The sequence below is a fragment of the Papaver somniferum genome, unplaced genomic scaffold (genome assembly GCF_003573695.1).
Source record: "Papaver somniferum cultivar HN1 unplaced genomic scaffold, ASM357369v1 unplaced-scaffold_41, whole genome shotgun sequence".
NCBI classification, from domain to species: Eukaryota; Viridiplantae; Streptophyta; class Magnoliopsida; order Ranunculales; family Papaveraceae; genus Papaver; species Papaver somniferum.
The window spans coordinates 585,775-599,608 of record NW_020646638.1 but is presented as its reverse complement, the minus strand read 5'-3'; positions in this window follow the sequence as shown (position 1 = coordinate 599,608).

Sequence of the window (13,834 nt, the reverse complement as noted above, 5' to 3'; positions counted from 1 at the left end):
AAGCGTGTAGCGACCGTCGGATGAAGGGATGTAGCAAAACGGACGACCCAAGATGGAGATGGGCGTTGTGATGTAAAGCGGGGGCTTCGGAGTTTGATGTGCGATGATGGAGCGACCGTAGGATGCTGAAATGCTTCGATCTGACGGCTGAAATCCGAGACGGGCTTGGATATAGAAAATGGGTTTGGGTAAGGGTTTTGGGCCTTGGGTATGCCAAGCCCATATCTTCTTTAAGAACAATTCTTCCTCTTCAAGCCCACTTCTAGCCTTTTGGTCTTGTGCGCACCATTCTTTGTGGCTTCCTTGCGTAATTTCTTCCGGCTTTTCACCACTCTTCAGCTCTTTTCCGCTCCGCAATTCATCCAGACTTTATTTATTACCTAAAAATGCAAAATTAAGTAAGAAAAATATTTATTCTTGAAAACAATGAAAATACAGAATATGGGATAAAATGTAGTATTAATGCACAAAAGATGAGTTAAATGCCAACAAAAAGGGATAAATATATACAATATTTGGCACTCATCAAATACCCCCAAACCTGAATTTTACTTGTCCTCAAGTAAAACAAAACTAAGGAAATCCTACCTATACCACTGTCGCTGGTCTCTCGAATGCATTTAGCGTATGCACTAAGCCTTTTAAACCACTAAGTGTCCCTAGTGGACGAGTTGAAGTCTCGTGAAGGTTTGCTTAGAACGTACCTACAAAGTTCTAGGTCAAAATATAAGCTCAGATTCCATCAAATGTGACATGTGCAAGTCAGTTAAGCTCACAGCAAAATGGAGATGTCAATCTAGCTATCAAGGCACAATCCTAGCACTGATAACAAAAAAAGGACATGTGATAAGAGTGTAAAGTGTATCTACACATGTGTAAAGAAAGATCGGATGTTATGACTACTAATCACCAAGAGATAGTTTCTCAGGCTAAGAACCAAGGTCGAAATCTAGCTAGCTGTCCGGACTTTACGAGAATTGTGAATGAGTTGGAGGTGTTTCACAATTACTCGCGTTGTACATCAATGGCATACACCCTTCCTTGCTTATTACAATGAAACAACAAAATGACTCTTTACATGACTCTTATTTACATTGACTACTCTCTTTTATTTTTGGAACAAGAGAGGATGGAATTGATAAATACTTGATTTTTTTGTATTTTTCTGATATTTTTTCTGAATATATACATCGTTTTTTTTTTTTTTTTTTTTGGAACAAGGAAACACTTTTGATACATAAGGAAAAAGAAACAAAAAATTACATGACACTTTGCAAGAGGTAGCCCTTTTTGATGCACCCAGTTAAATTCGATGGTTGTTTTTCTTAATGTAACCTCCACCTTCTATCCCAACCAACCAAAGAACAAGCTAGTCAAGTTTCGTTCAGTATTCTAAAGTGATTGGCAATCGTAACTTCCTATCAAACACCTTGAAGATCGAGGCCATACATGTATTGGTAGATCGTGCGCGTGCAAATTTCTTATCACTATGTGAATTGTGCTAGAATCAGGGTGCCTAAATATCTAGACTAAGACTCCTAATAAAAATACATATTTGCACAAGAGTCAACATTTCAAGGTAAATGAGCTCCATTTTTATGATTTTTCTAATTTTTTAATTTTTTTAGAATTTTGATTTTTCAATTTTTTTGGAATTTTTCAATTTTTTCAAAAAAGAAGAAGGAGTTCGTTTTCAATTATGGCAAATTATCATGGTATCTACTCTATACCCCCAAACCTAAACTAAACATTGTCCTCAATGTTTCAAAATATGGAAAGAATTAAAATGCAACATATGGAAAGGGACATGCTGAGTAGAGTAAAAGGAGAGAGAATACCCGATTTCGGCGAAAGCAGAATTAAAACTCCGTTATTCAAGGCAAAAATCCAACATATTTCAGCCGAGATCATATTGGATTAGCAAAATATATACAAAAGGAACAAAAGGGTTTTTAAGAAATTTTATCTACTGGATTATATACAAAAAAATCACCATACACCAAAAGTCTAAAGAGTTGAGGATCAACCCAAAAGAAAAAGTGTAGAGACATGGAAAGTTTCAAAACACTAAAATTGGACTTAAATGGGAGAAAAATAAAACTTTTTTTTTTTTTTTTTTTTAAAAAGAAAATAAAATTTGGTTTTTGAATGGGAGCAAGCCCACTGTTTGTCCTCTAATGGAATGGAAGGAAGGCTGCGGCCCACGAAACACTAAGTTTTAATTTTGAAAGTTTAATTTGGCCCAGTTGGTTAAGGCCCGACGTTTGTTTTAAAACTTTGGTTTCGAGGTCCACTCTTGAGTGGAAGCAAGCCCACAATCGGTTACAAGCTCAGCTGGGTTTAAACCCAGAGTCCAAAATACAAGTCCAATGAAAGAATTTAAACAAGCCCACAAATTAAACAAACAAGCCCACAAATAAATTATTACAAACCCAACAGAAAATAAGAGAAGCCCAAAAATTGGCTTTAATATTACAAGCCCACAATTAAAAAATTGGAAGCCCACAATTCGGGTTCTCTTAAATGGGTTACCTTTTAAGCACAGCCCAGCTGCTCTGATATTGTTGCAAAAACCCAGTTGGGCTTTGGTTCTTTTCCTTGGTGGCGTCCCAGCAGAGGAAAAACAGGTTCAGAACAGCAGGTCCAACAGCAAATGAAGTGAAGCAGATGCAGATGCAAATGCTATGCAGTGAAATGCAAAAATAGCTAATAAAACAACAAGAAAAACACAGCACCAATCCCCGGCAACGGCGCCAAAAACTTGATAGCTAAGGAATTAAACCTAAAACTATGGTTATATTTACACCTGCAAGTGCACAGGATCTAAAGTAGAAAGTGAATAAGCAGGGGTTTGTCCACAGGGACTTGGAGGGAGCTATTGTTGTTTTCCTAGAGATTTTTGTGTTGTGTTAAAACACAACTGAGCTGTTTTGGTGTAACTGAATTAGTGACAGAAAGTAAAGTAAATGTGACAGTGAAGTAGAATAAAAACAATGAAGCAAAGGTAACAGTGGCAGTTAACAGGAAACAAAACCAAATAAACCAAGGCTGTTAGCCAAGGGCAGGGAGGAGTTTTCAGCTGTGGCTAAGCTAAGGCTTAGAATCCACCTTGTGTCCTAGCTAAACAATGCAATTCTAGGTTGAAATTAGGATCTTAAGCATACAAAAGGAATGGAAAGAGAATTAGCTTGCTATGAGCACTAATTTCTCCCATTGCTCAATCAAAACAATGCATCCTAAGCATACAAATGGAATGGAAAGAGAATTAGCTTGCTATGAGCACTAATTTCTCCCATTGCTCAATCAAAACAATGCACTAAGGCTCTAACCTAGCATTCCACTATCAGACAGTGCACTGAGGTTTCATCTAAACCTCAGCTGCAACAATTTAGCTCATGCTCAACATATAAACAACATTAACATTCATCACATATGATAATAAGAGCAAATTCAAACAAAACATGACTGAAAATTTACAAAACAAATGAACCAACAGTTGAGGAACTGGCTAGTCCAGTCCTCTTGGGTGAAGCTCTGGCTAATCCAGGCATCCCCTTCATCCTCTACACCATGAGCTATTTATACTTCAAAAGCCCCAATAATTTACAAACCCTAAAATTAAAATTAGGTATTTTCAATTCCGAAATTGCTCACCAAATCCGCTGAATTGGTGGTGACCCATGCCTCTTCTCTTCTCTCTCGATCCTTCTCTGCCCTCAATTTCAATCTATAGCCTCATCTATTTCATCAACTCTTCACGCCTAGGGTTCCAGCGAGAAAGAGGGGTGATGGGCTGATGTAATAGATGGCTAGAGAGTAGGGGGATGTATAGGTGATTGAGACAGAGGAGTTGGTGGTAGAAATGGTGGTGACAGGAGCGATGGATGATGGAAGTAGCAGGTGAGGTATGGTGGTGGTGGTAGTTTCTCTGCAGAGGGATGGAGAAGAAGGAGGAAGTCGATAGAATGGGAAGAAGGGGCTGTTTGGCTAGGTCATAGGGTTCGGTCACTATGGTGTGTAGCGAGATCATCGAGTTCGATGTTCGGCGAAGCTGAGCGGTGGATGGTGGAATTTGGAAGGAATCGAACGGCGTCAAGGATACTGGATTAAGCGACCGTTGGATTGCGAGATACAACGAATTTAACGGCACCATATGGAGTTAGGTGCTGTAGTGTGAAGCAGGATCTTCAGACCTCGATGCACTGACGATGCTGCGACCATTGGATGTAGATGGATCCAATCTGACGGCTACAGGAGAATGGGCTTTGGGTCTTGTTATTTGGCTTGGGAGATAAGTTGGGCTTGGGATAATTCTGAGCCCATTTCTTCTTGTGAGAACAATCTCTTCCTTGTTAAGCCCATTGCTAGCCTTTTGGTCTTGTGCACAACATTCTTCGCGGCTTCCTTGCGTAATTTCTCCCGGCTTTTCACTACTTTTCTGCTCTTTTCCGCTCTGCTATTCATCCAAACTTTATTTATTACCTAAAAATGCAAAATTAAGTAAGAAAAATATTTATTCTTGAAAACAATGAAAATACAGAATATGGGATAAAATGTAGAATTAATGCACAAAAGATGAGTTAAAATGCCAACAAAAAGGGATAAATATATACATTATTTGGCACTCATCACCCAGCCAAGGTTAAAGGGATACTATTGGGTGGTCACATCCCAGCTCAGTGGGTGAAAATAGTTGTCCCACTTTTATAACCCTGAAATGAGTTTCTCCCATTCATTCGTTCCTACATCTGATAATTGAGGAAAAAAAGGAGAATGAAGAGCAGCAGCGACAACAGTTAAAATAGAGATCGAAATGATATTCATAATAGAAGAGATTCAGGAGGAATTGAAGCTCGATATTGATGCAGACATGAACTATTGGTCGAAATCCAAGAACAAAGAAGAAATTGATGAGGGTTAAGATCGAGAAGGGATTGCTGTGAAGATCTCAGAGAATGATTGATTGAAGAATTCAAGCAATGGGTCTGCGTATGATTAGGGTTTCGATTTGTATTTACAGCTAATGGGTCTTATGGTGGTTAATCGATTGTTGCTGTGAATGAAGCAAACGGAAAATCAAGACAGGGAAGAATAATTTGTTGATGAGGAGAGAATCAGATCGAATTGAGGGTTTTCAATCGAGAAGAGGAGATAACAAGATGATTTTGGTGTTAACAGCAAGGAATTGGAGGTGGGTTTGTGCCAAATTTGATAGTGAAGCAGAAATATGTGTTGATTTTCTCAGGAAAGGGCAGATGAACAATTAGGGTTTCAGTTGAGAAGAAACTAGGTTCAGCAAATGGGGATCTGTAATGGATGAAGTCTGAACTGGAGATGAGAATTGATTCTTGAGAAGTGGTGGCTGAGCTAGATTGAGTCTGAGATGCAATGGATGTAGCTGAGATGTTCCTGCAACAATTGATTGTGAGCTGAAATTGCAGGGAAGAGTATGAGGCAACTGAAGCTGAGATGAAACTGGGAGCAATAGAAGATGCAGTCAAGCCATGGTGTTGATTGTGGTTAGTTGTTGCAGGAATTGAATGTGTGGGTGTTACTGAAAACGCAGAGATGGAGATTATGATTGTTTTGGTGCTGTGGCGGTGAATTCAGAGTTTGCAACTGTGCTTTGGTGGTATTGCAGTGTTGCATGGGTGTGTGGCTATGACAGTGGAATGTGGTAAGAGCTCAAAGAGGTGATAGCAGTTGTGGTCCTGAGATGATGCAGTGAGAATGCAGGAGTAGTCAGCTGGTCTTGCTGATACTGTTGGTGCCAATCGCAATGACCAGCATATGGAGTTGAGCTTTGAGTTGAATGCCAAATGATACAGGGAAGTGATGCTTGTCTGTGTGCAATGAGCAAATCTGGAAATCGCAGGTGCAGTTTTGGTGGAGTTATCAAGCAATGGAGAAATGGGTATTGGTGTTGTTGAAGCGGCGACTGAGATGGAACTGGATTGGTCTGAGGTGGTTGTGAATTTGAATGGACTGCAATGTGTGAAGTGATGATGATTTCCAAGGGTTATGGATGTATGAGCTACAGTGAACGCAGTGGATGATGCAGATTGAGGCTAGTTAAGTGATGGTTTTGCAGTTGGAAGTGGACTTGTTGGTACAGTGCTGATGTTGAGCAGATATGTGCCAGGTGATGCTGTTGGTGGTTCTTTGTTGAGGTGTAGCTGCAGTTGGTGATGGGATGGTGATTGTTGAGCAGTGTAGCAGTGTTGCACAATGGTTTTGCAGTAGAAGAGGAGCCATTATGCACAATGATTGTGCAGCAGTAGTATGGCTGGACTGAGCTGTGTGATGCACCATCATTGTGCAACACACAGTTCTGGCTTGGGCAAGACTTTGGCCTGACAAGTCAGTTCAGTTAGACTCTGAGTCAGCTGCGTTGTTTGAGTCAGCTTCTGAATCGGTCTGACTTTGACCGATTTGACCCAGTTTGACCGGTGACCGGGCGGACTTTGCCGGTCACCTGAGACACTATTCTGTCGACTTTTCCGGCCAGTTCCGGCGACGTTTTTTGGGTAGAGTTTCTACATGGGTTTTTCTCACTTTTGGGCCACGTGGATTTTCATCTAATGGACTTTGAGGATTAGACCTAATTTTGGAACAAGAGAAGCATATAAATAGAAAACTCTATCTGTAAACCTAGATATCTCCATCTTATATCTTATTCTACTACTTTTATCCTAGGGTTTTGAACATGATAGTCTTATTTCTTCTTCTTGTTTATGAACTCCATGGATATGATTAGATAACTCTCTTTTGGTTAAGGAATAAGTTGGAATCCCAACCATGATATTTATGCAATGAATTAGTTTTGTCACCATATTTTGTTACTTATGATTCACTTTTAATATTGTTATATGATTTGAATGCATGTTTAGTCGAGTCGCGAATCGATTGAATTAGTTTTCATATCTATTGTTAGATTAGGGTTATTATACGCAAAAGTGATAAATCCTGATTGCAAGTAGCATAATTGTGATTATTGCTTGTAGTGATACATCCTAGTAGTCACAAGTGGATTATAACCTTTGTTAAAACGGATTAGTTCTTTTACACGTTTGTTTGCATTGATTAGTCTTATTTTATGGAACTTAGTGCTCTTAGGCAGTTAAACTTAATTGTGCTTTTACACTTTAGGTTGCTTTCTGGGTAGAATTCACATTTCGCAATTTTTAATGTGTTTGTTGATGACAAGAGGAAATTTGCGGGATATTCTTGCGATCAAGGTATCCTAAGACTTTTAATAAATTGAGATTAAATATCAATTATAGTTATTGTTACAAATTCATGTTTGTGAATGAAAACTAATCCTTGACCAATATCTTCATCTTATTGATTTGTTTGTTTATTTCATTATTTGCTTTTAGTTTATTTTCCTTTACATAAAAATCAGAAATCCCCCCTTGTTTATATAGGGAACCAAAACAATTTGACAACCTAGATCCTCTATGTGGGAACGATCCTTTCTTACCCTTGCTATATTATTTATTTTGAGTTGTGAGAAAGTGTAATTTATTTTTGACGCATACGTCAGCGATCAAAAACCTGGTTCATTGATATATTTAACCAGGACCTCACTGTCAGACAAAGATCTGAGATGTTATTCGATAGTATATATTGTTATTATTAGGCATGTATATTCTCTTGATTTTCATTATGTTGTAATATCATGTTTCCTTTTATTTATTTTTTCATGCGTATAAGAACAGGCCATATTGTAACCTCTTGATTCACTGAATAATATTCTCACATTCTTCAGAATATAAATGCCATGACTATTTCTGTCATGGTATCAGAGCCTGGCAAGATCTGAGAAACCATCTTCCGCTGCAACATAAATCTGAAATATCAAAACCTTACAATGATTTTCTTTCTGATCAATCAACTTGTCTTCACTCTCTATATTGTCAACAACAAACAACAGAAACCCTAGCCGCAAACCTTCATATGTATCTTCTTCTTCAAGATGTCACGAGAAGACTATTAACCCATTACTACAAAATTTGATGGAACAAATTATAATCATTAGTACTTTCTTATGAGAAGTTTTCTCAAAGGAAAAGGAATGTGGAAATATATTGGTGGTACAACTAAACGTCCAAACACTGCCGATACAAGTGGAAAAGAAAAAGATAAATAGCATGTAGGAGAAAGCATGGAAACCTGGGAAATCAATAACCATAAGATACTCACATGGATAAGCAACACGGTGATAACCTCCATAAGCATGCAACTCACCAGATGCGAAACTGCCAAAGAAGCATGGGATTTTCTCTCAAAAAGGCATACCGAATCGACTTTGCTCAACGTTATAAACTTGACCAAGATATCAGATATATGAAACAACAACATGATCAATCCATTTCTGACTTTCATTCTGAAATGTCAGTTATATGGAACCAGTTATCTCTTATGGAACCTAAACGGACAACAAATATTGGATTATGGGAGAAATTTATGGAAGAGTCACGATTAGTCTATCTTTTAATGGCATTGAGAGATGAATTTGAAACTGTTAGGGCATCAATCCTTCATAGATCACCCCTACCAACTATAGAGACTGCACTTTCTGAACTTATCACTGAAGAAACTAGGAAACGAATCAAACCTGATATTCCTATCGTACTAGCATCACCTTCTCGAACAAGTTTTAACAATCATTTCAGCTCTCAAAAATATCATCGTGATACAACTCAAACTGTGTGTTATAACTGCAAGAAACCTGGACATATATCAAAAAACTGCATTCTACCATCTAGCACATCAACATCAGATATGTCTCAAAGTTCAACTTCACAGCCTCATTGTAATTACTGCAAAGAACCTGGACATACAGTAAGAAACCGTACATCACCTTCATCCAGGAACATGAGAGAAAAGAGAAGGCTCAATGCTGCTACATCAACATATAATTCTGCTCCATCCTTGTTAGCTACACCAGCAGTTGAGAAAAGTCCAGACCAGTAGCAGTCACACAAACCAGTCTAGCTGATATTCAAGAGATGCTCGGACAAGCACTTGGTAATAATCACTCAACAACTACTGCTTTCTCAGCTCCATTCAGGGGCATCACATCATTTGACATTTGATTCAACTCTATTTGAGAATAAACATCACATTGTTATACCTAATATCCATACAGTAGATGGATCAGAAATAACTGCTACTCACATTGGTCAGGTTAAAGTTACAAATAAGATATATGTACCTAATGTTCTTATTGTTCCAAAGATTAGAATGAATCTTATATCCATTGGGCAATTGTGTGATCAAGGACTTAATATTTTCTTCTTTCCTTATGGTTGTGTGATACAGGATTCAAGACAGGGAAGATAGTTGGGATAGGCCGTAGAGTTGGTTGACTATATCTCCTTGAAAGCCTCATCATTCCTCAGCAATTCATGAATAAAACAGTTGTTGCATATAATCCTATCTTGCCTTCAACTATCTCTCTATTTATGTCTTGGCATTACAAGTTAGGATATGTTTCTTTTTCTCGTCTTACCTATATGATTAATAAAGGTTTTTTAGGATCTATTCAAGTAGAAAAATAACCTCATTGCGTTGCATGTAAATTGGGAAAACAACCAGCCCTCTCTTTCAATAATAGCATTACATTATCCGCTGCACCCTTTGATCTTATTCATTCAGATGTTTGGGGAAAATCTCCCATTGCATCCAAGGGATGAGCATTATATTATGTGATTTTCATTGATGACTATACTCGCTTTACATGGATACACCTATTCAAATCAAGAGAAGATTTTCTAAAACTATACTTAGATTCCTCTAGGATGATTGAAACACAATTTGGAAAATTTATCAAAATATTTCGTGCTGACCAGGGAGGCGAATTATCTCAAATCCGAAGGTATAAAACTTCAGTTGTCTTGTACTGAAACTCCAGAACAAAATGGAGTTGCAGAAAGAAAATATCGTCACATTATTCAAAAAAAAAGAACTCAATTTCTCTCTGCATCCGTTCCTTCTAACTTTTGGGGAGAATCGGTTCTTACAGCAGTATACACCATCAATCGTATTCCTACTGCTGTCATAGGAGGAATATCTCCATATGAAAGTCTTTATGGTAAGCCACCAGATTACTCTGAACTTCGTGTCTTTGGCTCAACATGTTTTTTTCTCCTTACTGAACGAGAACGTAACAAACTAGGTAAAAAATATCATCTGTGTGTTCTCTTCCTAGTAGCAAAATATCTAGTTTAGAAACATTCTCATATCTAGATCCTTTTGAAGACGTATCCTCAACAAACTCAAATATTCCTATCAATAATACTCTTGATCCTGCAGTTATCTCACCTCCAGAAGTCTCAGAAACAGTCACCAATTACTCTATGGACAATCCTGATGTTGCTTCCCCAGAAAGGAATCCTGCGACTGAAGATACAACTCTGCCACCTCGTACTCGTCGACCATCAGCTAAGTTATCTGACTATCACTACTCTTTATCTTCTATCTTGTCTCTACATGAACCCAAATCTTATAGTGAAGCAGCCACCAGTCCTGTCTGGCAAAACTCTATGGGAGAAGACTTAACAGCACACAAGAATGCAAATACATGGGACATGGTAGATCTTCAGAAGGTAAAATAGAACGGTATAAATTCAGATAACTTAGCTGAGAAAGGAATGGTTATTCTTCAGAGTGCATATGACTCAGCTATGTTTACTCGGAAAATTGAGAAAGGAATGGTTATTCTTCTTTTGTATGTTGATGACATGATCATTACATGCAGTGAATTGAAGGAAATCCATGTTTTGAAGCTTCATCTAAGTTCTTGCTTTGAAAATAAGGATCTTGGTCTCTTGAAATATTTTCTTGGAATCGAAGTTGATAAATTTTTTAATGGTTATTTCATTTCTCAAGTTAAGTATGAAACTGACATTCCTCAACGTGCAGGGTTAACCAATAGAAAGATTGTTGATACTGTTAGAGCATGGCTCGGTTGAACCTATCAAGCGTTGGTATGTCAAGTTTGGTTGTCATATTTTAGTGAATCAAAACTCATGTTGTCGCTTGATTATGTATTATAGTCAACTTCGTATAGGTTAGCTTGAAAGTATTAGGATATGAGACATTACAAGTATTTCGAAGTCTTGAAGATGTAAAGAAGCAAGGAGCTACAACGACAACAATCATCCTTCCACTTGAGGTTAGTGATATTTGACTTGAACTGTTTCATTCCCTAACGTATCTTTCAAGTCGTGCATATTGAAAACATAACTGCGAAGCATATTTGAACTCTAGATAGACATAGTATTAAGGAATACAATACGAGGTTTATTTCTTAACCATTAAACTTTGTAGATAAAACATCGCCATAATCATTTGAATGCTATTGTGATTATGTATGGGTATGAGGTGAGGATTTCATCATAGGGAACAATGTTTACATGTGTTATAAGGAAGTAAGTTCATAAACTTGTTTGTGAACTGAAAAGCAAATTGCCAGGTGTTTTTGGTTTTGTTATTCATTGCATATATTATGAACAACCAATATGTGTTATTGAGTATAACCGCTCACAACTTGTTTGTGTTCTTGGTAGAACTATTCACAAAGGCCCGACTTATGTATTGGTATGACTTTTATTAGTGAAACCGATCTTAAGTAATCACCTGAGATGGTATGATAGGGTTTGTGTATTGTCTGACCAAATATGGGAAAGGGGAACCGATCCTAGTAAGAGGTGCAGTACATCACAAAGGGGAACCGATCCTTGTATGAGGTGCAGCAAGGTTTATAGCAGAAAGGGGAACCGATCCTATGGACATGTGCAACACGTTTTAGGCAAAGGGGAACCGATCCTATGGGAATGTGCAACACATATAAGTTAGATACCATATATATGTGGGGAATCGATCCTAGTACCTAGTCAACCGAATTTTGGAAAGCTAGCGTGACTATGCACAGTACTCACATGGAGGTAGAACCGAAACCTGTTTTGGTAGAACCGTTAAACCCATGATTGTGATTGAATGTTGGTTTGATCAATCACATAGTTCTTGAAAGTCAGATGAACCAATTCTAAACTTGTTTGGAAGTGTGGCAAATCGGTTTCAAGGTTATAAGTGTGAAAGAGAACTTACAAAGTAAGGATGTCGACATACTTTGAACATGTGATTTGAATGTTTATTTCTTTAATTGTTCAAAGATATTCATTAACGGCTAAGGGAAGAGAATCCCAGGATCGAAATATAAGTAAGTTAAAAATCTTTTAATTAAGGTTATTGATTTCATTTTGTAGGGAAATTCCAGAATTAGTAATGTGCATTTACTAATTAGATTTTCCGAGAGATTTCGATCATTATTTTTGGAAAGAGCATTTCCAGGAATTATGGAAACCGAAATTGTGCTTTAATGAATATCTTGAGAATAATTTCGGTTTTGGAAATTCCTTGGTGTCCAAACTTCCTTGTCTATAAATACTTGAAGTTTGCCTTTCTATCAAACTAATCCTTCTTAACAACAAACTTCCTCTTTTGTGGTTGTTACCGGTGTAGCCGCCTATTCAGAGAGGAGAGTAACCTAATTAGGAGAAATATCTTACGGCCGCTCAGTTTAAAGTCTTCTTTGGGATTGAGAAGCTCTAGCATGTACCGTTGGTGGTAAACTAGATAATTGCGGTTAATCTTTTGTTTTCGATTGATTTGATTGACTAACGGTGGTTGAAATCTGATTGCACCTAGTTTGTTTATTCTTGAGAATCTTCTCTTCTGATATAAGATTCACTCAAACTAGTTCAGAGTTTCGACATGGATCTTTAGACTGTTGTGAGTTCTAAAGATGATCTTGTGATAATCCATTGTTAACAGACTCCGTTCTGTGCGTGATTGATCACAAGAGATTCAAGTGATTGTGTGCAGGTTTTTATTGAAGATTTAAGAAGATTTGCAAACAAAGAAGATATTGAAGATCTGACTTGGGTTTATAATATTTGGTGTGCACAATACTTGTTTTGGTAAAAGAGGATCCAATTAATAATCGGTTTATCCTTGTGGTAGATTGGATTGATTAATTGAGTAGATCGGCATCAACACAATTCTTTGGATTAAGAGTGTTGTTGGCTTAATCTTAAACGATTACTTCGGTAATTGAACATAAGATAGATCTAAGGACCCGCCGAAGGAGTTTATGTTAAGATAAACGGAAGAGCCTTTGTCCGACTCATATCACTTGGTTGAATAGAGTTGATACCAAACAGATTTGTTGTTCCTTTTACTGTTTGGAATACGAACCAAAGGAATTGTTCTTTATTTATAAGTTGGAGGCGTGGGAATACAGACCAAACTAGGTGAACTATAGGTTTAGTTGCTTGGTCTCAACTATACGAAGTTAGGTGTAATTTTTTGTAGCGGCTTAATCCTGAGAGTATTCAATTCTGGACAAGGTCCCGGGGTTTTTCTGCATTTGCGGTTTCCTCGTTAACAGAATCTTGTTGTGTCATTTACTTTATATTTCCGCATTATAATTGTTTTATTATAATAAAGTAAATCGCACAAACGTTAATTCATATTTACTTGATAGGCAATCCTATTGTGTTTGGTTAAGTCCGAACCCTTGTATCAAGTAAACATACTTCGTTGTTGTATTGTCTCGATCTCGTATCCATAGACGATCAGACGAAGTGAGCCGATTAGTTGTATTGTCTCGACTCAGTCCATAGACAATCACTTTCGGAGAAAGAACTTATAGGTAGGAAAAGTTTTAGCTTGAGGTATATTTGGGTACCCTCGCCTTTTCAGATACACCTCTTGAACTTAATGTTAAGCTCAATTGTTATGAAGGAAAAGCATTGACTAATCC